The sequence below is a fragment of the Vanacampus margaritifer genome, chromosome 3 (assembly GCF_051991255.1).
Source record: "Vanacampus margaritifer isolate UIUO_Vmar chromosome 3, RoL_Vmar_1.0, whole genome shotgun sequence".
NCBI classification, from domain to species: Eukaryota; Metazoa; Chordata; class Actinopteri; order Syngnathiformes; family Syngnathidae; genus Vanacampus; species Vanacampus margaritifer.
In genome coordinates, this window is record NC_135434.1 from 9,331,030 (window position 1) to 9,355,538 (window position 24,509).

The window sequence follows — 24,509 nt, forward strand, 5'->3', positions numbered from 1 at the left end:
ATTCCCCTCTTATTAATAAACCCGATTCGGCGGAGATTCAACATTTCCTCACTTCTGCATAATCGGAGGAAAGAAGTATGAGGCCCGTCTTCTAGCCTGTGTCAGGGTTACGGGATAAAGTCAATATATTCAGCATATTCCAAAATGACTCGCCTTGAGCGCAGTAAGCGGCACATTTGCCAACTTAATTTGTGGAGTGCGTGGTTAAAAACGTGTTTATGCTTCTAAACACATGAAATATTGAACTTGAGCACAATTTGGTGAAGTAAAATCGTCCTAGAAGGGAAAACTAATCTTCCTACATGCCAATGTAACTTTGAAGTTGTGAGCACTTTGGGAAATGTGTGTAAAAATCCACGTTTAGCTAAGTCAACACATGGCAAGGTTTAAGTTGGGCAAGGCTGGGATTCAAAATCCCCATTTTTTTACATCATCAGTTGCTTTCTGATGATATACAACTTTCATGCATAACCTACATTGCTTGAATACTTGTAAAGTTCGCCACCTCCTCAAAAAATATCAACTGGACATTAACCAGGCAACCTTACATAAACAATGAAACACGCCCTAGCTAAATTCAGAAACATGACTGGTGGAGATGCATCATGCTCAGCGCAACAACACTTTAAAACCAAACCACGGTCAGCCACGTCAATGTCGTTTTTTTTCGCTGGGTTCTGTGAAATCAGTCACTTTGTAGCATTTCTGTATAAAAGAGGATAAAGATCTGAAGTGGGTATAAAAATGCTAACCACTCCACTTCAAATGGCATGTATTTTTGTAATTTAAAAAGATGTCATCAATATAAATCATTTCAACTCAACTGAAAAAGAAAAAGAAAAAAGGATATATTAAAATAAACTGAGATGTGGTTGCACAAATATGCACACCCTCCAACTGGGGATATGGCTGTGTTCAGAATTAACCAATCTCAATTTTGATTTCTAAAGTGAGCCTGAAGGTTTTGTACAAACACTGACTGCTAATGAGAACTTTACATAATTCCATCTACCATGTCTAGGATCACAGTTCCGGCTGAAGAAAAAATGCCCACAATCATGCTGCCACCACCCATGCTTCACTGTGGGTAGCAATGTTATCTTTGTAGCATACTTTTTAGAACAATAGTCAACAAAAATTCAACCCTAGTTTTATCAGATATCAGATAACACATTTTCTGTGGATTTCAAGGTTTTTTTTGTTTTATTTGTAAAGATAGGTTGAACGTTTTGGTCATAATAGCAAGAAGATTGGCGCAATACTGTACCTAATTTCCATACTGAATATCCGTCCATCCATTATTCAAACTGCTTTTTTTTTTCCTTGCACAATATTTGAATATCTTGAGCTGAATTTGTGTTTTTTGGCAGCTGTAAATTTAACAATAACAAATATACTAATTTTAATTAAATCATAAAACATTTGACTCTATGTGTAGTGATTCCATGTGCAGTAATAAATGAAATAAAGTTTCTCAATCTTGAAGACTTTCAAGGTACTTCAACGTATTGAGCTGCACTTGTAAATACACATTTATCCTTATTCAAAGAAACTTCAGCAAACTCAAGGTCAAGTTGCGTGTCTACTTAGTGAGTCATTGGAAACTCAAAGCTGGCTGAATACAATTTATTTAAAAAAATACAATACAATCTTACGCAACCAGCATCAAGGCCATTCTTTTATTTAGCGGGACCTTAATCGAGTCTATTCATAAAAAGCTTGAAAAGCATCACCAGCCCTCGGCAAAATAACAGTAGCAGGAATTCAAAGTCACCAGCATGGATTACTGTGACTTGTTCAAGAATGAACTGAAATATGAAATAAGAACTTTGGCAGGTAAATGATAATAATATGCACTCACTGGCAAAAACATAGAGCACAGATTTATAATAATACATTTGCATGGTGGTCTTTAAACACATCTCAGTATGATGCAGTACAGCACTGCATACTACAACCACAATAAAAACGATCCTGTTAAATGAATCCCTCCCCGTCAACACTGAACATCATTTCCTGCACAACCACTGTCCGAGGTGCTGATGCTGACAAAATTCATGTTTACCCAACACAAACTTCCCTATTTGGGTGCGGCAGCTGTTCAAAAAAGGCAAAGCTGATTATCCTACCATCATTGGCCACCGCCGTCAAATATTCGCCGGGCATTACTTAATCATGTGCGCAGTTCATAGTCAGTTGCCGAAAATCCACTTTTGTTTATATATTGCCCGACATAAGGAACAACGAGCCAACGGTGCACTTTGTTGACGAGACGTCCTGTCCTGAAAACCTGAATAAAAACCCACTTGAAAGTGACAACGAGCTCTTGAGAATTATTTTTGGCACAGACAATTTCTTCTTGGAGGTCAAATGAGACACAGACAGATAAATACGCCCGTCAAAAGATGATTTGAGCTTGCTGTTCATCCACTTTATACAGAAGCAGAGATGGGGAAAAAGCTCAAAGTTCGAAAAAATCCAAGTTGCAACTCAGCTTGCGGATGACAGCTGGTTAGGAGCTGCAAAGACTTCAAAAAGGCTCAAAACTAGCTTTATTCGCACAATGCGTTTAGCATTACCGAAAATAACGTCCTGATCCCAGACTTGCATGTCAAGCCACGACGTCAGCCTCTGGAATGGCGCGCCGTGCGAACGATCCCATCCGTCCTCTCACTGTTTGCAGCACAATGCTCATTAATCTGCCTGAGATGCCACTGCAGCACCGCCGCCACAACTGGCGCGAAACACCCGTGTCACGAGCTCGGGTCCGCATTAGCACGCGGCGGCAGTCAACTCCCCCCTCCCTCGACCGTGGCCGGACGGACGCTGAAAGGACCAGAAGGGCACGGGATGATGACTAACGGCATCGCTGTGATACACCTGACATCCAAGGGCACTGCAACAGATGGCTAACCGAGTTACGACAGGGATGTGGCGAGAAGAGAGAGAGAGAGCAATCCTGAAAGTCAACTCCACTCACCTTCATGTGCACCCATATTTCTGAAAAAGTGGGTGAAGACAATTCAGCGACAGTTGATGGAGGCGGTGGTTGGCAGAGCATGTGACTGACAGCAAAGGAGATGTGGCGCGAGAGCAGCTGATGACAGCAATGAACGGAGGCAGGAAGAGAGCGGAAGAGGCAGAGTGAGACTTGAGCAGGTTTGTGGCGTTGTTGCAGGAGAGAGCGAGTGAGAGAGAATCAGAACCGAGGCGAGTCTAGACAGCCTTTCCAGAGGATCATCTCCACGTTGAGAGCACACGCCGGCCAATGAGTGGCTGTCGGTGTGCAGAGAGGGTGGACGTGAGGGGAGGAGGCAGCCAATGAGGGAGGAATAGTGTAAACATGCCAGGTGATTGTCTGTGTGGATAGCGAGAAGCGCTTTCTTCATCAAGGACATTGATAGCCACTACTTCGTTCTAAAAATAAAAAGTGGATCACTATGATGATAGCAACATTGCGGATCTTCTAAATTCTGCAATTGGACTGGGTATAATAATCGTCAATTTGTTTGTGCAGAACTGAGTATTTATGATGTCATTCACTGCCAGCCCAGGAAAAATCGATCTTTGACGTCTATAGTCGTCAATGGCAGTGAATGAGTTTTAATATTCATGCATTATTCAGCTTGAATTGAAGAAAAATGTTTAAAAAAAAAAGTTGCTAATTCCAAATGTATACAAAATGGTGAATCTGCATCTATAACCAAAATGCAATAGTCTTCTTTGAAACATGCATCGTCTGTCCACAGGCTTTTATAGATTTCAGTTTAGTTAGTGCTGAAACAATTAAGCAGCCCTATGGGTTCGTTTTTTGTTTTCACAGCAATTCTGACAAACATTAAAACATAAGCTCCTCGAAAGAGGTGTTGATGTTGAAGTTGCGCCATGTGGTGACATTGTCTTGGTTACACAGCCTCATTGCACACCACCACACACGCCATCTCAGCCACAATTGTTCCTTTCAATCACACATTGGGAACAGTGTGCCTCTATGTCGCTCCGTCTTGTCGACCCGGCGGGGCCTGAGTCACAGCAGGGTCGTCATTCTCCAGACAAAAAAGCAGAGTCCGGTTCGCTAATGCTTAACAATAATGTGAGAGGAATACTTCACTGCCTCTGCAAGAGCCCGAGCATGATTAACTAAACAGTCAGAGGTGGATAGGGGGGGGGGGGGGTGTCGGGGGGGTTCTGGGTGTTTTCCCTATCAGACCGCAACTCGGTAATATTTTATAATTCATGACAGATTTAACTCAAATGATTGCTGATCCTCCCGCAAACTTCCACACAAACGTCACCCCCAATTCATCCATAAAATCAAACCCAAATGTTACTTACATACATGACTGAAGCAAAGGTATTTGTATGACGTCCGGTCTCCTCCTGCTCCTCTCATTGATTTTTTTTTCTTCGTCTGAGAGTTGCGAGCCGAGGTTCCCGTGGCTCCTCTCCCTCTCGGTGCCCCAACTGGCCCTGCCTGCTCGAAAGCCTTTCTGCGTCAGATGCACCTGCTGACTCTGACTCTGTGCTCCGCAGCGGGGGGGCGCTGTCGCCTACAAGCCAAGTGCACGCACGCACACACGCATTCTGTGCTGTGTTATGATCAGTCGGGCTCCGTGTGCGGGAGGAGGAGGAGGAGGGAGGGGTGGGTGGTGTTCAAGAATGACAACAACAGCATGCATGACTGCAATGAGCATGTCTGTTTCAACACCAACTCCGAAGCCGCCACACACAAAAATGCACAGTGACTCTCATTTGGTCTCACCGCAGCCACTTGACTTTGCCCAAACATTTTATTGACAACTCCTGTTTTTTCCTGCAATAAAGGCATTTTGTACCTGGTAGAGTCCCAACATAAGCTTACTGTTGCAACTGGCAAACAAACACAGGGATGTAATTGACCAACTGAAAGTTTCACATACAGACTTTAAAGAATGTTGCAATATGCATACCTTGATATAAATGCCGCTCACTGTTGCATATGTGTGACATTTGAATTCGATTTTGGCAAGTAATGCGGCTGAAGAATAGCATAGCAGTGTGGTAAATGTAAATTTGTTTTGACTGCGACGTACTCATACGTGCTCGTACTTAACATTTTGCACGCTAAGATCAGAAAGAAACGATAACACCAAATATTTTTTTTAATCTTCAAACTCTAAGAAATACCTCTGTCAGGAACAAATGGTCAAAACAACATTGAGTTTAGCTACGAGCTAGTCAGGATCTTTATGGAGGTGAAATGTTCTACAGTCTTAGTATCAAGTCCATTACCAAACGCATGAGAAAGTCATCCCGTCTATTAGATTAAACCGGAGTTTGGTTCATGGCGGACTATTTATCTCGCTGCTACCTTGTCATGCAGCACAACCCTTCATTTTATTTCACAATTACACTTCTAACTAGGGATGTAACGACAATGGCAATATCCTGATATCACAATATTAAAACGGCTACAATATCGTCGTCAGCATTACAATATTAAAAACAGCATGTCTGTTAATAAAAATGCAAGGTTGTAATCCATTTGTGCAGTTTTAGTACCCGCTGGTGGTTAGTTTATTAGTGTTGTTCGATTTTAATTAGGAATGTTTTGGCCACTGCAGCGGTTATCACTCAAATAAATCAGTCATACCAGCAAATATTTTTCAACATCGCTGTCAAAAGTACTTTTGGTCCGCTTCAGTCGAACACAACATTGTGAATTACAAAGACTATGATACTTTGCGCCTATTTCTCTGTCACTGCAGTTATTTTTTGCAATATCGTGAATTTTTACACAGTATCGTGAGCTTTTTTTTATTCATTTTTTTTAATCGCTATCCCCTCCATAATGCTGTGATAATTATCATATCGTGAGGTTCATATTGTGATATTTTTAGTATCATGAGGTTTGGATATCATTACATCCCTACATCAAACTCTTAAATACATACATTTAATAGCCTTTTTAGAATTTATGAGGACTGATAGCATTTTGTAAATGTCTATTATAAGAAAGGGTCTCTATGTGTTGTATCAGTTACAAACACAAATGGAAGACAAACATGAAAAATTTAGATTTCTGTGGCCCACATTAAGTGTCACATTCCAAATAATGTAACAGTGCCGGCAGCCTTAGCAACAAACAGGGACGCCAACCACGTTACAACAGCAAACAATCAACTCGGATCCACAGTGCTGAGTAAGTTATGTTAAAATAGTGTTTTAAGGTCAGCTCTCTTTGGTTTCACTCGCCTGTTCCAAAATGGCAAAGTGACTTTTCACTTTGGACTCTTTTCAGTAACACCACTGTGTGTTTGTTTTTTTTGTTTGCGTGGAAGCTTCAAAGCGCATCCAAAATAAGATGCTGCATGAGGTGCAGTGTAACCTCTAAAGTGGACACAATTTTGAGCCTTGTGTCCCAAATACCGGGCAGATTTTGTCCCATGTTTATGCATGTTCCGTCCCGAATTTTTCCAACGTTAAAGTTTATTTAAGGCACCAATATCAGAACAGCCGCATTCAACTGAAGTTGCAGGGGCTGGGATACACTTTTTTGGGGGTACGTTCCTCAACACCTGGATGGAGCAAAAAAGGTTGTTTATTGGCTTGTCGAGTGCTGTTAAACTGTCAACCAAAATAGCGACAGTACTCGTAATAACACAACCACCGGCCACCAGATTGACTAGCGATTAATTTTGTTCCACGTAGTTCCTGGTGAAAATGAGTGTCCCTGTTTTTAATTTCGAAACTCTGGTAACTCTCATTTAGAATCCCTACTAAAAATAATGAGAGAAAAAAAAAGAAACTGTGGGTCAAACTGTTGCCATCATAAAACCTGTTTGAATACACACTGTTAGTAGTTCTAGTTTTGATAACAAATGAACAAAGTGGCATCCAGAAGGAAGATTACTGTTTGGATGTGAAGCTGTTTTCACACAACACAGATGAACACAAAGTAAAAGTAATAAACGTGCAGTTAAGTTCTTTGACATGAGGTCACACAAAACACGGCAAAGTCTTGCGACAATTGCTTGCGAGATATGTGAAGGCCATGCAACATGTTCATTTTCAAACTCTGGATTTTTGAACAGCTTTAGAGAGATATTTTTCCTGAATATTTAGTGCATGTCCTACCGGCGGGAGGCCCCGGGGACGACCCAGGACACGCTGGAGAGACTACGTCTCTCGGCTGGCCTGGGAACGCCTTGGGATCCCGTCGGAGGAGCTGGGTGAAGTGGCTCGGGAGAGGGAAAGTCTGGGCTTCCCTGCTAAAGCTGCTGCCCCCGCGACCCGACCCCGGATAAGCGGAATTGAAGACGGAACGGAACGATTCGGGTCTGAATTGTGAAACCAGTGCGGCCTTTGGTTTAGTTTGACTTTACAATCATTTTGTTATAGCATCACACATTCATGAAAACAGCTCTGTAGACTATTCTTATCCTCTGGCTAACTTCAGGTATTGAGCAACACTGCAGGCCGTTCTTTTCATAAGACAACTGGCACAATTCATACCTTTCCTACCAATAATTCAGCCTTCTTAAATTTTTTTTAATCATGTTCTCTCTCCTGCTTCCATGTTCCTGCATGTCGGAGTCATCTTACCCTGCAAGCTCCTATCTGCTTTCCTGGCCTCTGTCGCCACAGTCCAGTAGCGCTTCTCTTCCAAGAATCGGCAGCGGTACCGACTGGAAAGCTTCACGCCTTCACCCCTATCCTCCTTGCTGCCGCCTCATGAGTAGGTTTGTGTGTGCATGCAACAGAGAAATGTTAATCTGGCTCTGGGCTCACAAGTACAGCAGCGCCAGGAAGTTCAACATACCAACGTGGTTCTGCAGAGCCCGAGACTGGTAATCTAGGATCGACAAGGCTGGGCATGAGCATGTGTTAGTGGGGCAAAGTGGCCTGTATAACGAGTGGGGCATCGAAGACGAGGTGCAACATTGAATAATGACATTTCATAGCAAAGCTCTGAGGAAGGAGTGAATCCCTTCCAGCTGGTTCCTCCTAACACACATAACTGCCAAATGACTTCTTCAAGAGACGTGACTCCTAAATGTCTTTAACAAATGTTAACGTATGGCTGTCATGTTACATAACCCAGGCAACTGAAACGCGATCTGCGTGAGCAAAGAGTCTTGCTTTAAAAAGACCACCAGGTTCGACACCGGTGACTTTGAAATCAACATGAGAAAGTTCGAGCTATTCTTCCAAGAATAAGATCAACATACAGCATTAGTAGGTGTTTTGGTTCTAATTTCCCTCAGAATGCTGACCATATTTTAGGTATCTTGTGTTACCTTATCCCTGGATAGCATCTGTGTTGTCACATGTGAGCTACAAACAGTTCCATAAAAATTGTCTTGTTATTGTTCCTTTCAGAAAAGTAAACTGAAGCAAAATTTAAAAGACAATTCAGTTGAGCAGCACCTGAGGATTTGCATATTTGTGGGATTTATTTCTCCTTTTCTCCCAATATATTTGAAGAAAAAAAATTAGTATGTTCCATTTTTGTCCCTTTAATTCCCCCCCATTTTTTGTTAAAAGCATATACATTGAATGTTTATCACCATTTTTTGAGGATTGTTATGGGGTTGGGAAAAAAAATGGTTTCAATGCATTTCGATGACCATCAATTATACACTGATCTTTCCAATTTAAATACATACAGTACATACATAAATAACAAAAAACAATTACAAATCAAAACAATTCCTCGGTATCTAAATAAAACAAATCCCAAGTATCAATTAACAACACTCTAAAAAAAAAACAGTTTTCAACTCTTACTGCTTGATGGGGCAATTTGAGACAATGACTAGAATATTACTTCGGATGAAAAAAAAAAGTAATTACAAAGCACCCTAAAGCACCCATAAAGACGGCATTTTCTCTTGTGGAGGCATCATAGAATTACGCTTGTCAATTGTGGTACATATGCATGCACCACATGGAAAGAGTCCACAATACCCCCCCCCCCCCCACCCGAATCAGAACGATTTACAGAGAAACTTACTTGGTCTGCATGCACTTCATAGACCCAATATTTGTATACAAGTAGTCAAAACCAGTTGAGGTGGCTCGGGCATCTGGTTCGGATGCCGCCTGGACGCCTCCCGGGCATGTCCTACCGGCGGGAGGCCCCGGGGACGCCTTAGGATCCCGTCGGAGGAGCCGGGTGAAGTGGCTGGGGAGAGGGAAAGTCTGGGCTTCCCTGCTAAAATTGCTGCCCCCGCGGGCTGCCCCCTGGATAAGCGGAATTGAAGATGGACGGACGGACGGACGGAAGTAGTCAAAAAAAGATTTGTATTTACTATGTTATAATGGCTAGTGGTAAAGTGTATATGCCTTGCTAGAGTTGAGAGGAAATGCATACAGTTACATATACTGTCACATGTAGCATATTCTTGTGCCTTGGAGAGGCATTCGTGGCATCATGTCTGCATCTACATAAACAGACAGACATAAGAGTAAGTGAGAGAGAGAGAGAGAGAGAGAGAGAAGGTTCCCTGCTAAGCTGGCTCTATTGGCCTGTGCCCTCCTGGCTCCTAATCCTGGCTTTCAGCACATGACCCAGCTAACGGTATTAGAGGGGGGGGGGGGGGGGCTTTGATTAGGCCTGCTGCCGTGAGCACAGAGTGGCAGAAAAGGCATGGAGGGGGGCACACGGGGTCCCGCACAATGCAGCAATGGCTTTCTTCCGCTCAGACGTAGACGCACGGCCCGTATTAACTATGCGTTTAAACTTTGCCGCGCGAGGGCTTCCCACGTTTAGGCACGAGGCCGGCCGGATTAGGTCCCCCTCAGTCAGTGAGTCAGCGGATTAGCGGCAGATTGTTAGTTTAAGGTAAAAAACGAAGTGTAATGCTCAGGAACGTGCAGCAAAGCATTAGCCAAATTGAACTAGTGGTGGTGACAATGAGGAAGGGAATTTCACAACTGCAGCTGGGGACTTTCATCATGTGAAGGGAGCAATTTAGGATGTGTTCACAAAACACTTTGAATGCATTTCTTATTGAAGAGCATTTTTTTTTGTTCCATATAAGCAGCAGCAGTTACACATAAAAAGTTTTTGTGATTTCAAACATTTTCCCACCATTAAAGTGACTAACAGTATAAATTGCACGACTTCATTGAAACAGACTTTTTTTTTTGTCCTTTCTAGCATAAGCCCTTAAGCTTTTGTGCTAGCACTGACTGCTATTTTGAAACTGTTCATAATTGCCTCCACCTTGCCAAAGGCCCAACCGAGTTCGGACTGAAGAACAGCAGCCCCAAAACATGATGCCGTTTGGTGATGGGCAGTGTTGTGTTTGTTCCAAACACACCTTTTGCAATTAAAACCAAATTGTGCAACATTGGATTCTTCCGACCATAACACATTTTCCCAAGTGTTTGGGAAACTTGATTACTGTCTGATGAAACCAAGAATTCCATTTTGGAACACTGTCATATCCTAGTTTTAAGAGGGTGTTTCCCACTTTTTGATACTGGTATGTAAAAAAAAAAATCTTTGAATGGGATCAGTGGTGTGAAGACATTTTATATCAACTATACATTGAGCTGAAATGAAATAAACCACACCAAAGTCCATTTGCTCTTCAACATAGTTTGGTGCATGGTTTGTACTAATACAGAAGGGTGCGAATGACAAAATAAGACGATATGATAACTTGACATATTAAAACCGGAATATGTTCAGAGTTCAGACCTGTGGTAAATTTGTTGTTGAATCCGGATGAAATTTGGTGTAACCCTGGAGAACCCACGGGGTCAAATTTGGCCCCTATAAATTCTGCTACTCAAATAACAAAGACCTTTTCTTTTTTTTCCAGCAGTGATTTTGTCCCTGTGTTCTTGTTTCCATTGGCCAAAGTGTGTTTGTACATTTAAAATCCAGTTCTAAAATGAAACAAATAAAACGAAAAAATTATATTGTTCAATGTAGCTGTGTATTTGATTGATTATTTTCTTAAATTCTAAATAGTTTACTGACAGTTTTTGTCATTGTGATTTTTCGAAATGATACCCCTAAATCTAAAAAGGGTCAAATTTCGCCCTAATCCTAAATTAGGGAATAAAGGGTTAAAATTGAAAAAACATATATTTTGGTGTTCAGTGAACTTATAACAGTCATTTAATGTACAATTCATAATTTTCCAAAGAAGAAAAGGGTTCTTGGGTTCTCCGGGGTTAATGGTGCAACCACTGACCAAGGTAGAAAAACTATACTCTTCAAATTGACTACCTTTGATTTCAAATTAGAGACTTTCTCCCGCCCTAATGTGTATTAAAAATTGCGGCCAGGAAGTTGCCCATGAAACTCAACAATTGTAGTCCTTCATACTGACACTATCAGTGCGGCGCAATCGCGCAAGAATCCTCCAAGGAATGCACTCATAATCCTCACAGGAAACGAAACAAACAGCAAGCAACCAAATCCTCAGTGGTTGCCATCTCGACACATCCGCACATTGACAGAAAAATAACAGCATTTGATTTCATTCAGTGCTAATGTGCAAACATTATGTCGACAGGCTTGAAGCCTCCTCAGCATTAGCAGTTGCGGTTGTTTCCCGTAGAGCAGTAGCACCATAATAACAACATGTGAAACATTATGAAGATGTCATCAGCTGTTCAGCACAGAGGGAATCGTGGAGAACTTTGCACGACATTCGATCCTGCTCCCTCACTTCGCCCGAGAATAGCGCCGTCGCATTTGAAGAAAACCAGTTTGCTCTTGCATTGCTCTGAGTTACATCTTGGCTTCTTACTGAAAAACAAATAACTTGGTTTTTAAGTGTATTTTCTGGGCTGCGTTCAAAATTGATTCTGATATCTATAATTGGAGTATCATCAATAACAGCATTTTTTTTTTTTTTTTTTTGCTAAGTGAGTACTGTATGAGGAAACAGTTAGTCTACTAATCATACCGTTACTTCAGTATGAAAATCCTTATTAATTCTTTAGTAATAGAGAATTGGCCAATAATAGACTCAGCTACAGTATTTAGAGCTTAATCACATGATTCAGCACTGGCATATGATCAGAAGCGTTCTCAGCGTGGTACCAGTAAGCGGACGAAAACAAAGTTTACTTGCAGGCTGGGTGCTTTTCTCACTGTATTTTCTAACAATGTGAACCCAAAGAAGAATCACTAAATGGACTAACAAGACAGACAGACGGCGTGAGACCAACAGATGTGTTTTATTGTCCCTTGTGTTTCGTAAAAAAACTGCTTCTTGCTTGAGTTTGATCATATTTTTACGGCACTATTACAGGTTGCGGATATGCGTAACAAAACAGAAGTTAACAGTTTAACGATTGCTCTTCGGTGTTTCAGTCGCTTCATGCGTACTTTTATGGGGTTTTGGAGAAAATGCTAGTTGTACTACTGTCGAAATGGATATGATTAAGTACAGATCATGTAGGAACATAATATGGCAGTGGCGCTATCTGTCACAGATATTCTGTAACATGCATGTTTTGCGATTATGAGCATGTGCGGACAGTTGAACTGTTTAAATCAGGGGATGACTTAAGTGATCTCTGCTGTCAGTTAGCATGACAAATTCTGATTTGTTTGCTGGGCTTATGTTAAAATTCAAATACTCTTCAGTGCATACTGCATATCTTCATTCCTCCCTTATCTTAAGTCACGTGCAATAAATTGGCTAGCGTGCCATCGGTCTACCATGCTAATCCCCATCATCCAAGGTTGCCTCTTGCTGAATTTTAGCAGACGAACTGCCCCACCTTCCAACCCCGCCACTGCCTGAGGTGTCGCATGTCTGTCGCTTGCGTTCGTTGCTAAAGACGTCGGCGGCAGGAATGATTTGGCTGGAAATAGCAGCGTGACATGAGCACTGGCCGGCCAGCCAGCTGCTCATCCTTACATGGAGCCCTGTCCTGGCCCTACAGTCAAATTCGGGTTGGACCAGTACCGACGTGACAGTATGATCGAAAGGAGGCAGGCAACACAACGGCACATTTGTGTTGCGCAAGAGCAGCAAGTTAAAAATGGAAGTGACAAACCTAAGTTATCGACTCAAGGCTGATCACGCAGGATCAGTTAAGAGACAATGAAAAGAAAATACAATTTTAGGACGGAATGGAAAACTGGTCTAAATTAAGACTAGCGTACTCCCAGATTCTGAGTTTTGATCGGAAACCATTTTCGGAGATGTCTGCATTCAGGTTCATCCCAAAAACATAACAATTTTAATAAAATTTTGAAAAATTAAAAAATGCATGCAAAAAATGAACACAAGCGTTTTTCACATAGCAGCGACAATATGCTATTTATCGTGTATAGATAACCTGATTATTATGCAATTCAAACAATATACTTTATGCATTTTAAATAAACACTCTCATTATTATTACTTTAGAGTAATTATACTTTATTAATACTATATACAGAAACCTGAGGATTATGAATTTCAAATAAATAGGCTTTAATAGACTAATGAATATGTATCATATAAGGTTTATTTGGTAGGTTTGTGTTAAAATTATCAACTAAAAAAAAATTAATAAATGGGAATTTGTCATGAAAAAAAATACATAAAGAAGACTTTCCAAAAAAGACGGCCAACTCATAAAGTGGAACATGGTAGTACGTTACTTATCTGACTACACCAAGAATAAAGGGCTCCCATCTTCCGCTTGCTACTTTTTTCCCCCCAAACACCCAAAATGACCCGAGGCCCGAGTGGTGAAATCATGACTCATTTGTGTCAACCAAGCCTTTGGCGTTCCCGAACAAATCTACTTTAGAGGAAAGAGTTGGGGGGGGGGGGGGGTCCTCACTGAGTTCCATACATGTAACTGGCTCACGGTTTAGCAGCACATCGGCAGTCAAACAAGAGACGCTCTATGTGAGCGCGTTTTGATGCGGACCGTGCTACTCCCAGAAGGCCAACACTAAACACTGTAACACAACAGCTCTCCAGGACCCAGTCAAGAGGGTGAAACTGAGTCAAAGACACAACAGGAAAAGATATAACAAGAGAAAAAACATCATTCTTTCCTGTCATGTTGCGTTACCTTTTAGTAGAAGACCTTTGCTATCTTAATGAACACAATAACAAGAAAGGAACACAAACAGGAAGCCAACCATCGCCAGCATGACAGCACACCTATGTAAGTGATTACCGTAATTTATTATTGTATTATTTGTCCAGAGAGAGAGAGAGAGAGAGAGAGACTCACATACATTTGAATCAACAAGCAAGAACAATGAGAGCGGTAGTAGAAACACAAATAGTGTTAATGATTGTAAACTGGCCATTTAAATGATTTCCTGGAAGCAACAGCATGCGCAAACCACAAATATTTAAAAGCCTTAGAAGCCCGTTGGAGCCAATTTAAGGTCAAGGGAAGGCTAAACGGGGACTTCTAAACAACTGATTTGCGGAAATGGTTTTGATGAATTTGACTCTGACCCTGAAGTCACCGAAATGAAAATCACCAGAGCTGCGAGTTCTCACTATTTGTTTTCAGCCTCTTTCTGTCACCGCTCGCAGCTTGCGCCTTTTTTGACGCGCCAGCATCTCAAGATGGTCTACCATATGAAAATGTGACTTTTCCAAAAGTCTGCGAAGAGGAGTTTGTCTAAAAAAAATTCTCACCGCATATGTTTGTTGTAAGGGCAAGAAGGGCTTATGATAAAATGCTTAAAAAAAAAACACAACTTACAGTAAACATTTCTCGCTGTTATCTGTTTGTTTGACCCGTGGGAGCAACAATGCGAAACATTATCATCTCTAAATGAGCAATGACAGCCAGAACAAAGGAATGCTGTAGTACACATGCACAGGCATACATTATATCAACATACACACGGCGTGACGATTTCCTCTCCGCCGACGTTGTCACGTGATGTTGTCATCGCGATGACAGTCAGCGACATAACAGCGTGATTGTGCTCCGAGGACGAGGTGGGACGACCAGAGAGACAGACACTGTTCCGTGACACTGCCAGACAAGAGCAACAAGAAGCCCGCCGGCATCCCGCAGTATTGTCATGGAAACCAAAAGAGAAATCCACTGCCTTTTCTATACATCTTCTTTTCTTTCCTGTTCTAAATGTGTCAGTCTGCAAGACGAAAGTCATCCATGTTTGTCTCGCGGTAAGATAGCAAAAGCTCGACATATAGCAAACGGTCCAAAAAAGCACCGATACACAAGGTCATATTATAACCTTTTCTATCTGGAAGACGTTGTTTGAAAATGAATGCAAATGTCTTTCCAAATATTAAATACAGTGGTACCTCGGCTCACGAACGCTTCAGCTCACGAACTTTTCGCCTCACGAACATTAAATTCGCGAGCATTTTGTCTCGGCCGACGAACTAGTTTTCGGCGGACGAACCAAATCTCGCGACACGAGGAATCACGAGAAGCTGACGCACGCTCACGGCGTCCCAGTTCGTCGCCCCCTTTGTTTGAGTGCGGACGTGGTTTGTGTTCGGTAGACATTTTGGATCATTTTGGAGTACTTTTGGAGTGTACTTTTGCTACCATGGGACCGAAAAAGACCCCACAAAAGGCTAGTGTTAAGCCTAAGAAGACATTGAAGAAAATTACGGTCGAGCAGAAGAAGGAGATCATCGACAAACACGAACGAGGTGCGCGTTTGTGTGGCTTAGCGTCCCAGTACCAGTGCGCTAAGTCTACCAACAGGTGTCAATTAAGAGGTTTTTAGTCAGCAACAAGGATAAAGAGTCTCCTAAGAAGCAAAGAAGAGAAGCCACACCGGAGGACTCTCCTTCCAAACAGTAACTCCCTCCCTCCCTCCTCCTCCCACTCCATTCCATCAAGCCTTCAACTACTGTACCATCACAAAGGCAAGCTGCAAGTTTTGCAAATAAAAACACTTTATTATACAGTACAGTGTATTTCTTTAATTACAATACAATAGCACATTTATTATACATAAAATAAGGTATATTTTGTGTAGTTTTAAGGCTTTTTTTAGTAGAAAATTGTGTTTTATGGGGACCTGGGAACGGATTATTCTCATTTCAATGGTTTCCTATGGGAAATACTTGTTTGGAAGACGAACTTTTCGGCTCACATACTCTCTGTGGGAACCAATTAAGTTCGTGAGCCAAGGTACCACTGTACAATGCTTTTCCACAATAAGGAAGTTTTGGGTCAGTAACACAATAAAATGCTCTTGGTGTCCCCATCAGTCAGTCATCATGAAAATGTGGTTAGTTATTTTTGATCATGTATATTCTATTGTCATAATCGTATTGAACGTTTTGCATGTCTGCCTAAAACTGCTGTTTGCACTGTCATCACCCATCACAAGGAAATTGCGCCTTTAAGAAACTCTCTGATGTTTTCAGTGACATTACAACCAGCATTTTGTCTTTTTTTCAAAGAAGGCTAAAACAGTGGCTAGAATAAATATTTACACTTATGTTTCATAACTGTCTACTCGGCCATGATCAAATATAAATTGCTATAAAACGATTCAGCAACTGAAAAAACAGTTTCATGTGTTAAACAGTACGCACTCAGCTCGCTAACTGAATCGCCTACTTTATACAACAATGAATATGAATTTTTATGGAAAATCTAAACTTTTTGGGGGTTGTAATGCGGACGTAAAGGCATCGTATTTTGATATTGACTCTACTGGAAAATTTTCACTGCAGAGAAGTCAGAAAGCAACAAAACACAGTCCAAGGCGGAAATATCCGTTCCACTATCAGAGGAAAAGAGCTACAGGTCTGACCGGACAAACAAGACTTGTCAGAGCAAGAAATAAATAGAAGACAACCATTTTCAAGCACAGAAGTTGAAATGTCTGACACTTGCAAGGGTTGGTTCAGTTGCTCATGCATCAAACAAGAAGTGGATTTTGGTCCACTTGCAGGTGAAGCTGAAGTATAAACACTGCACATACTAAAGACATAACAAAACTGTGTTTAAAAAAAAAAAGCAGAAATAAAACAGTAAATCATCAGCACGAGTTTTACCGTTTTCTCTAAAAAACAAACAAAACGTTTTAAAGCAGTTTAGAGGCATTTTGTGACATCTCAGTTGGACTGCAGTTATCAAATATTTTCAGACCAAAGTACCCATTATCCCATTGATTAATCTCATCATCATCATCATCATCATCATCATCATCAGCCACGCAGTGTGGCGTTTTGTCTCCTTTTTTGCTGGTGTTAATATAGATCGCAATTGCTTTGCTTTGCTTGGCAGAGAGCAAACAGCTGTTAGGCTATACATCACTACGCACAATGTTTTGCGATGTAAACAACAATGGCGGTGTATGTACAAATAAAGTTTCTACATAATGTATTAAACTGGAAATGATTTTTTAAAACTGACTCTTGGTTTTGCTAGTAACAACCAAAATAAATCATACGGAGCAAACTTGACATGACAGTGTCAACGTATGAAAGTGTCGTTGGCTTTTGTTAGCTCACGTTAGCGGCAGGCTATTGACCGGCTAACCACATTAGCCAAAATGAGATGTTGCTATCCATGTGCGAGCACATACATTTCACTGGTGGACTTGACGGTGAATGGTGGACGGTAGGTTTGAGGAAATGAAATTTACGGGCCGCATCATCAGTAGTGTTCCTCTGGGTCACAGGTTTTTTTTGGCCTTTTACACTATACACCCTCGCCAGAGACGGCCAGCCGCAGGATGATCAGCCCTGAGCTTGCGTCCCAAACCCTAATTGGCCATGAGAGTCACCTTGCTGTCAAGTGGCGGACATCTCAGGGGACTATGCATGGCAGGGGCATCCTGTTCCCTGAGTCATGCCTAGGCTGACCGCATACCTCCTATCATGCTACCTGGGGTCCCAACCAGGTCGTGGCTGCTTCTTTTTTCTGCCTCTGACACAGCTTTGATGGCTGTGCGCTGGTTTTGGCCCCTAACTCCCATGTCCCTCGGTAGTCTTGTGGTAGATGTTCTCACAAGCCCTCTGCCCTTCAACTTCCACTGGGCGGACTTCCGCGTTCCAGCCACGATTTCGAGCTTCAGCGGCTAGCTCAGAATATCGCAGGGGTTTCCGCTCATATGCCTCCTCCATGGAGTCCTCCCAGGGTACAGTAAGTTCGACTTGACAGGCCTCAATGTGGTGGTGGTGGTGGTGGCGATCTCTGAGGGGGACACCAGCTGTTTGCCAATATCTGCCAGTATCTTCCAATCACGTTGCTAGGCACAGTTGGCTTTTCTCTGATTGTGTTGAGAGTTGCTCCTGGCATCTGTGGCCTCTTCATGGACAAAGGCAGTTGCCCATGAGGCGTTAGATGTTGGCAGTGGTAGGGCGTTGATGCTGGATCGTTTTCCCTCGTGTGTGGAAGCAAGGCTCTTCAAGACTTGGATTGTGGCGCCAAGTATACCGTCCCTTGGTGAGACTGGTTTTACATCCGGCGAGTATGTGCCTAAGGGAGGCTTGCTTGGCGCACAGGACGCACCCAAGATCTTCACCAAACCACTGGTGGAGATTAGTTGGCGTTGGAAGGACATCATAGGTGGCATTTCTCCAGGCTGGACGGCTAATAACCAAGGTTGGTGCATTTTCCCTAATCACTTTGAACGAGCCATAGAAAATAATTCCTGAATGTTTTTGTCATGTGTTTATTTCTGTTCAATAAAGTGATTGAAAGTGCATTGGTGGCTTTTGGGGGCGCTACAAGACACTAACTAGTGGTGGTTAGCTATATCAAATGACAATGTTTACGATACCTTGTCTCTGCTATAATTTCTGTGGTATCATGTAAGCCAACACATTTCAACTTTATCTTCATTTTTGAGTGCAAAATAATCCCAAACTTTGGACATTATCTGTCTTTTACAGAAGGTTCCCATCTGGCGCTCTGGTTCTGAGCAACCTCAGGAATCAAGTCTTACGTTCGGTACTTTCTTAGGTGAACAGACAATGAGCCGCCATGGCGGAAAGTTCCTCCAAAGTGTGAGTATGCAAAGGTACTTGAGAAAGCTCACCTCCATGAAAACTGGTTTGCATTCTCAGTGTTGCGATCAACATGAAAACATTACACAATGCACCCTCATCACCCGACCGCACCTAATGCTAATTAATTTTTGTCAACACTCCGTTAACAGCCCAAACACATAACCAAAAATGACAAAACTGCTAATAGCTGTTATGTTGGGTCTATTGGTGAAACTCTGCCTTTGACGTGTTCTCAGCTCATGTTTGAACCTTTTTTTTTTTGTCTTCACAAGAAGATAGTCACTTATAAATCAAATCAGTCAAATGGCTCTATGTGAACCGACTTTAAACCCACTAGATTGCTATTTTGAATAAGGTTCATCAAAAAGGAGGGCAACATGCACTTCTATTTAGTCAAAGGGTCCGCAGAGAGAGCGTCATCATACATGACACTTGCTCAAATTGAGATAAAGACCTTTTCTGTACGTACTAAAAAGGCATTGCTTCAGCATTACTACATATCTCTTCATGTATAAAATGCCGCAAGGACCACATGTGAAGTCATCTACATGTACTGCAAAGTCAATTATACTCACACTGCGTGTAAAACTAGTTCTGAGCACTCGAATAATAAATTCAGGATTCCAATATAGACGAGGGTGCTGCATTTAAGTACTGATGCAGAGCTGATACTTAGTTCATACATACTAACTAATACATTTAGCTTTAACATATGCAGGATTTCTATACTTGAGCACGTTGTACATACATTTTATATGCGCAATAAATGACTAATTGCTGTTGCGTAGTTGGTAGATGAGTGGTCGGGTCCACTCAAATGAAAACAACATTAATGATTAACGGTAATTGCCTTGTCCAGCAGTGGGGCACAAGTTTGAAAAAAAAAAAAATCACAAACGTTAAACTTTTATTCAAAGGGATGTTGTTTAAATCCGTCACATTTGCTAGCCTGCTGCTATGTGACCTCTTTGACGATGCTATTCAGCCACACTATACTGTATATCACACCAGACCTTACAGACTTTTTTTTTTTTTTGGCTTGACCTGACTGTAAGCAAAATGTGTCCTCATCTCCCTCTATGCCTCTTTCATCTTAATGAGCTGCGAAGGAGTGTGAAAGCGTGTGTCCAGTTTTTCTCCTCCCCAGTCTGAACGCACGCTCTGGGGAGTCATGCTTTTTGGGAGGCGCCGCCCACTACACAGTAGGGACTACATGGCTCAGACTGTTGCCTAAAGCCGGCCCTGTTACTGTCACTCTTAAAATACCGCTAGTAAAAAAATATATATATATTTATATATATGTATATATAAACTGTTACTGTTCCATTTGGAAAGTTCTTTGCACCCTGTTCACTTTGTGATCGTCATTAAAGCTACTCAATGCAGAAAATTGAATTTCGAATTGCTAGAATCGCTACTGCCACCTGTGGCCGAAAAATGAAACTGCATTTTCCCTTCACATACACAATGCGCACATGACGTCACATCTGCAGACAGAGGGCGGGAAATTTCAACCCGAATCCTGTCTGAAAACTATTGGCTAGAGGCTAGAAGGAGTTCCCATTATGAGCAACAGAGGTGTTAATCTACTAATTAAAAAGTCATAAATGATCAAATAAAAAGGGTGTTGTAAAGATTGTTTGGGGCAAATTGTTACAAAGTGCAACAACAATAGCCCGTTTTTCTCAGCTGATACCGACCAATTGAAAATGGTGTGACTAGCCCCGATTTCTGATTACTAAAGTATCACTTAACGAGTGTAAATCGTCAAATCAAGGTGCTTTACAATGCCTTAAGTTGAATGTGCCTGAACTCACACAATTAATAATTTGAGCCCCAAAAAAACAAAAAAGAGACTGTATCGGCGAAATCACCATCACTTGTTACCAAAGAATACAGATTTTTACATTTGACAGCAAATAGCTAATTTTTACATTTATAATGTTTTGATTTATAATTCATAGCTGGATTCAGTTCTGTGTTTACATATAAAGAGTTTAACTCCATAAACTTTTACATGTCAAGCACATACTTCACTAAATGGCCTCTGCATTTACGATGGCCGTAACATATTGTGTTGTAGCTGAAGAGTAACAGAAAAATCCATGCATGAGCACACACAGGCTCAGAAAGCGTCTCGGCAGCGACAAACTTTTCACCTGTGCGCACAAAGAGAGGATCTGCTCAACAAACATGGCTGAAAGGGTGCGGGGAGATGCCAATAATATTATGACTTAACTGCTGTTGAAGAGATGGATGTTTTGCAGGAAATAAAATGGAAGGGGCAGCGGCATGTTCCTCATCTTCATCAGATCAAACTCACTCGCACTGCTCTTTGCGTACATAAAGCAGGTGTGTTTGTGTGCGTGCGTGTGCCCGCATAAGTGTCTATAAAGACGGAAGCCATTCATCTACCTATCTTATCAGAACATGATTCCATGTCTGCTATAAAACATTTATGGCTAGACAATAAACAACAATCTGTGTCTTGCAGTTCTGCAAAAGTTTTTGAGTAGTCTAAAACAGTTCTTTCTTTTTAGACACAGCTTTTTCGATGGGTGCAAACAACACGAAAACTCATCGGTGCCCTTTCTTGCTCTCTTATCATTAGATGATGATTAATTATTAACTCACAAAATCCATACTGACCACCACTTCCACCTGCTGTTGCAAAACTGTTGTTTGTGTGCGTATCGCACATAATATGATTTTACTCCATTTCATTCAATCAAAACATCACTATGCACGGCAGCGTGCACTTGTGTTTAAAATTATGCAAACAAATAAAAAGAAAACAAGTTTGCCATCTGACCGGCGACCAATATATGTACTTGGAAACGTTCAATTTAGTTTCAGCCAGTAGCCAGCTAAATACAGTAGTTGTCTACTTTGATTGTTCATCACAATAAGATCCAAGGCCGTACAATAATCCTGCTATAAATAGACTGTAATATTTCTGCATCTTGCGATTTTCATGCTGCTGTTAGACGGATCGTGATGCAGGGTGTTCCTGCTATTCTTTCCACCTCCTGAATACTCCTTTTGTGTGGTGGAAAATCTATCATGTTGACAATGGGATTGGCTCCCTCTTTGGTAGGAGGAACATAATAAGTGTCTGGCTCCTTACAGCAACAGGGACTCCATTAAAAAAAAAAAGGGAATATGCTAGCAGATGTTTGTGATGGATACAAATATTTTTAATGAGTGGAATTTAGTTGTAACAAGTTTTGCTTTGACCAATCAAATGAAGGATATCTAGAGGCAGCATCAGAAACTGTGCACTCAATCTCAAGCAAATATGTTGCGCGACAACTTTAACATGTGCTATGTATCAGTCACGATCTCACCCTTTAGAGTAAATCTTTGTATACTACCCACCTGTGTTGCTTTTAGAAAACTAACAGGGTTTTTTTTAATGACGGGGAAATGTTGACGATAATGTGGGCTGGCCCTGTAAAGCAAATTTGAAAACCGTATGCGAAATACTATTACAAATTTGTCTGGTACAATTTAACAGACAAAAGTTGTTGTAGTGAATGCTTAAAAGAATGCAAGTCAGTGTTAACGACTCATTTAAGTAGATAAGTACACTGGCTTTCTTATTAATATGTGATTAATTTGCCTTTATTTTAGCATAAGCCTAACCTATAAAACCAAAACATTCATGTAATGTGTGATGATATTGTTTGCAATATATATACAAAATATTGCTTTATATGTTTAAAAATCGTTCAGCCCTAGTTATGTGAAAAAGGCGAATATGATTTCGCGAGTATGAGGGTTGATTATTGGTCTGCCATAGTGCACACTGCGCATGCGTGACGTCGACTCGCCTCAGCGTCGTCGCCGATCACTCTTGCGGCTCCAACAGAGTGAAATGAACTCGCGTGATAAACAGTAAAACCAACAGGCGATCCCTGAAAAAAAAAACAATCAAATCAGCCGAGCGTTCGCCCTCGCTTGGAGCGTCCACTTTCCCACATTAGTTCCAACCAGCAGCCGGTCCACGTCCCCGCAGCCGGCATTTTTGTCCAAAATGTGAGCTATTGTGGGCGCACACTCGGGGTTGGGAAGTCCCGCACGTGCAGCTGGGGCGTGCTTGACTTGCCAAGGGACGAGCGGACATATACTAGATAGAACATCTCGAAATACAACGCGAACGTGTCAATGCGCGGAGAAAAAGCTGCGTGACTTTCAGCCACGGCTACTATTTGTACTACACGCGTACACACACGGCCCAGGGACCCGTTCCTCCTTGAACGCAACGCGGACACACACAACAAGCTAGCTCCTAATAAAAGAAACAGCCCTCCGAGCAACAATGGCGGGTCAAAGGTAAACTCGGACAAGGTACTTACCGACAAAACAGCACAAAACCTCGAAGCTTGAGGAATTCGACGCCGCGTCTGGCCTCTCTCGCCGTCCTTATGTTCCCCCTATGGAGGTTCCGGTGGAAAAAAATGTCACAGATTCCAGCGGTCGGCCTGTCGGGTCGGTCGCCCAACACCCCCGCCCCGCTCCTGTCTCGGGTGAGTGATGTCTGTTTGCTCCTTTCACTCGGAGCCTCTCTCACGCCACCATGTTGCCAACGCTGCGTATGTCTCCTGGCTGTGCTTCGACTCTCATCCGGGCGTTCAGGGGATTTGAGCCGAGCACACTCGGGATGACAGCTTTGGGATGGATGGAGGAGGGGGGGTGTCGAGCGTCAGAGGTGGAGAGCGAGTGAGTGAGTGGTCGTTCTGCTCTAGTGCACAGGGGGCTGATAATTACGGGGTGGGGGGTGACTGTTATACCTTTTAAATGCACATTTAAATCACAGTGGGGAGTTGAATTAGATTCGCTGGAGAGAGAGAGAGGGAGAGAGAGAGAGAGAGAGAGAGAGAGAAAGAGAGGGAGAGAAAAAAAATCTGTTTTTAATTTCGAGCACTACGGAGGCTGCGGCACATTGTCACCCAGTTGGTCAATAATGATAATAATGATGATTTTTAATCCTGCTAAATGTGCCGTGCAGCTATTGTAGTAGCAGACATGTGCGCTGGGGCTTCTTGTGTTATGTAACAAGTCCAAGCGGCCAACAACCGTGCGTGTGTGTGTGTGTGGGGGGGGGGGGGGGGGTGCTTATGGTTAGCAGGCAATTAAAGCTAACATGATGACAAGACAGATTCAACATGTGCTTATGAAAATTTTAAATGTATGAGAGAACAATTTAGAGTTCCACTATAAGTAATTGACATATTTGAATTTCTGAGGGTAAAAGGGCATAAAATAATTTGAAAATCTAATGTATTTTATTTATTCAATTGATTTTTCAGCCAGTCACTGTACATTAATGACATTACTGAGGGGCGGAGCTACGGCAGGCTTATAAAACACTGGGGGAAACACTGTCTTTGAAAAATGGACCACTGTGATTGGATGTTAGCTAACAAATCAGTTCATGAGTTAGTAGTAGACTATGAGATTAAACTACATTAAAGTCTGCAAAATTATGTTTTTTATATAGACTTGATCAATATGATTTTGTTGAGCAAGGTTCATTTTATTTCATGAAACCCTGACTGGATGTCATGATAA

At 41.9% G+C, this 24,509-nt stretch overlaps 1 protein-coding gene across 5 annotated transcripts in view; it reads right to left on the reverse strand.

The window, feature by feature from the left end:
- The window catches only part of slc20a2 (solute carrier family 20 member 2), a 47,702-nt gene extending 24,074 nt beyond the window's left edge, over window positions 1-23,628 (reverse strand). The window contains exon 1 of one of the 5 annotated variants that reach the window (XM_077562613.1): window positions 23,294-23,628. The gene's annotated coding sequence lies outside the window, so the exon portion shown is untranslated. Of the gene's footprint in view, window positions 1-2,980; window positions 3,187-4,335; window positions 4,482-23,293 lie in introns of those variants that run through there. The other 4 variants (XM_077562608.1, XM_077562610.1, XM_077562611.1 and 1 more) reach the window with 4 other exon arrangements.
- Between the last annotated feature and the right edge of the window lie 881 nt (window positions 23,629-24,509).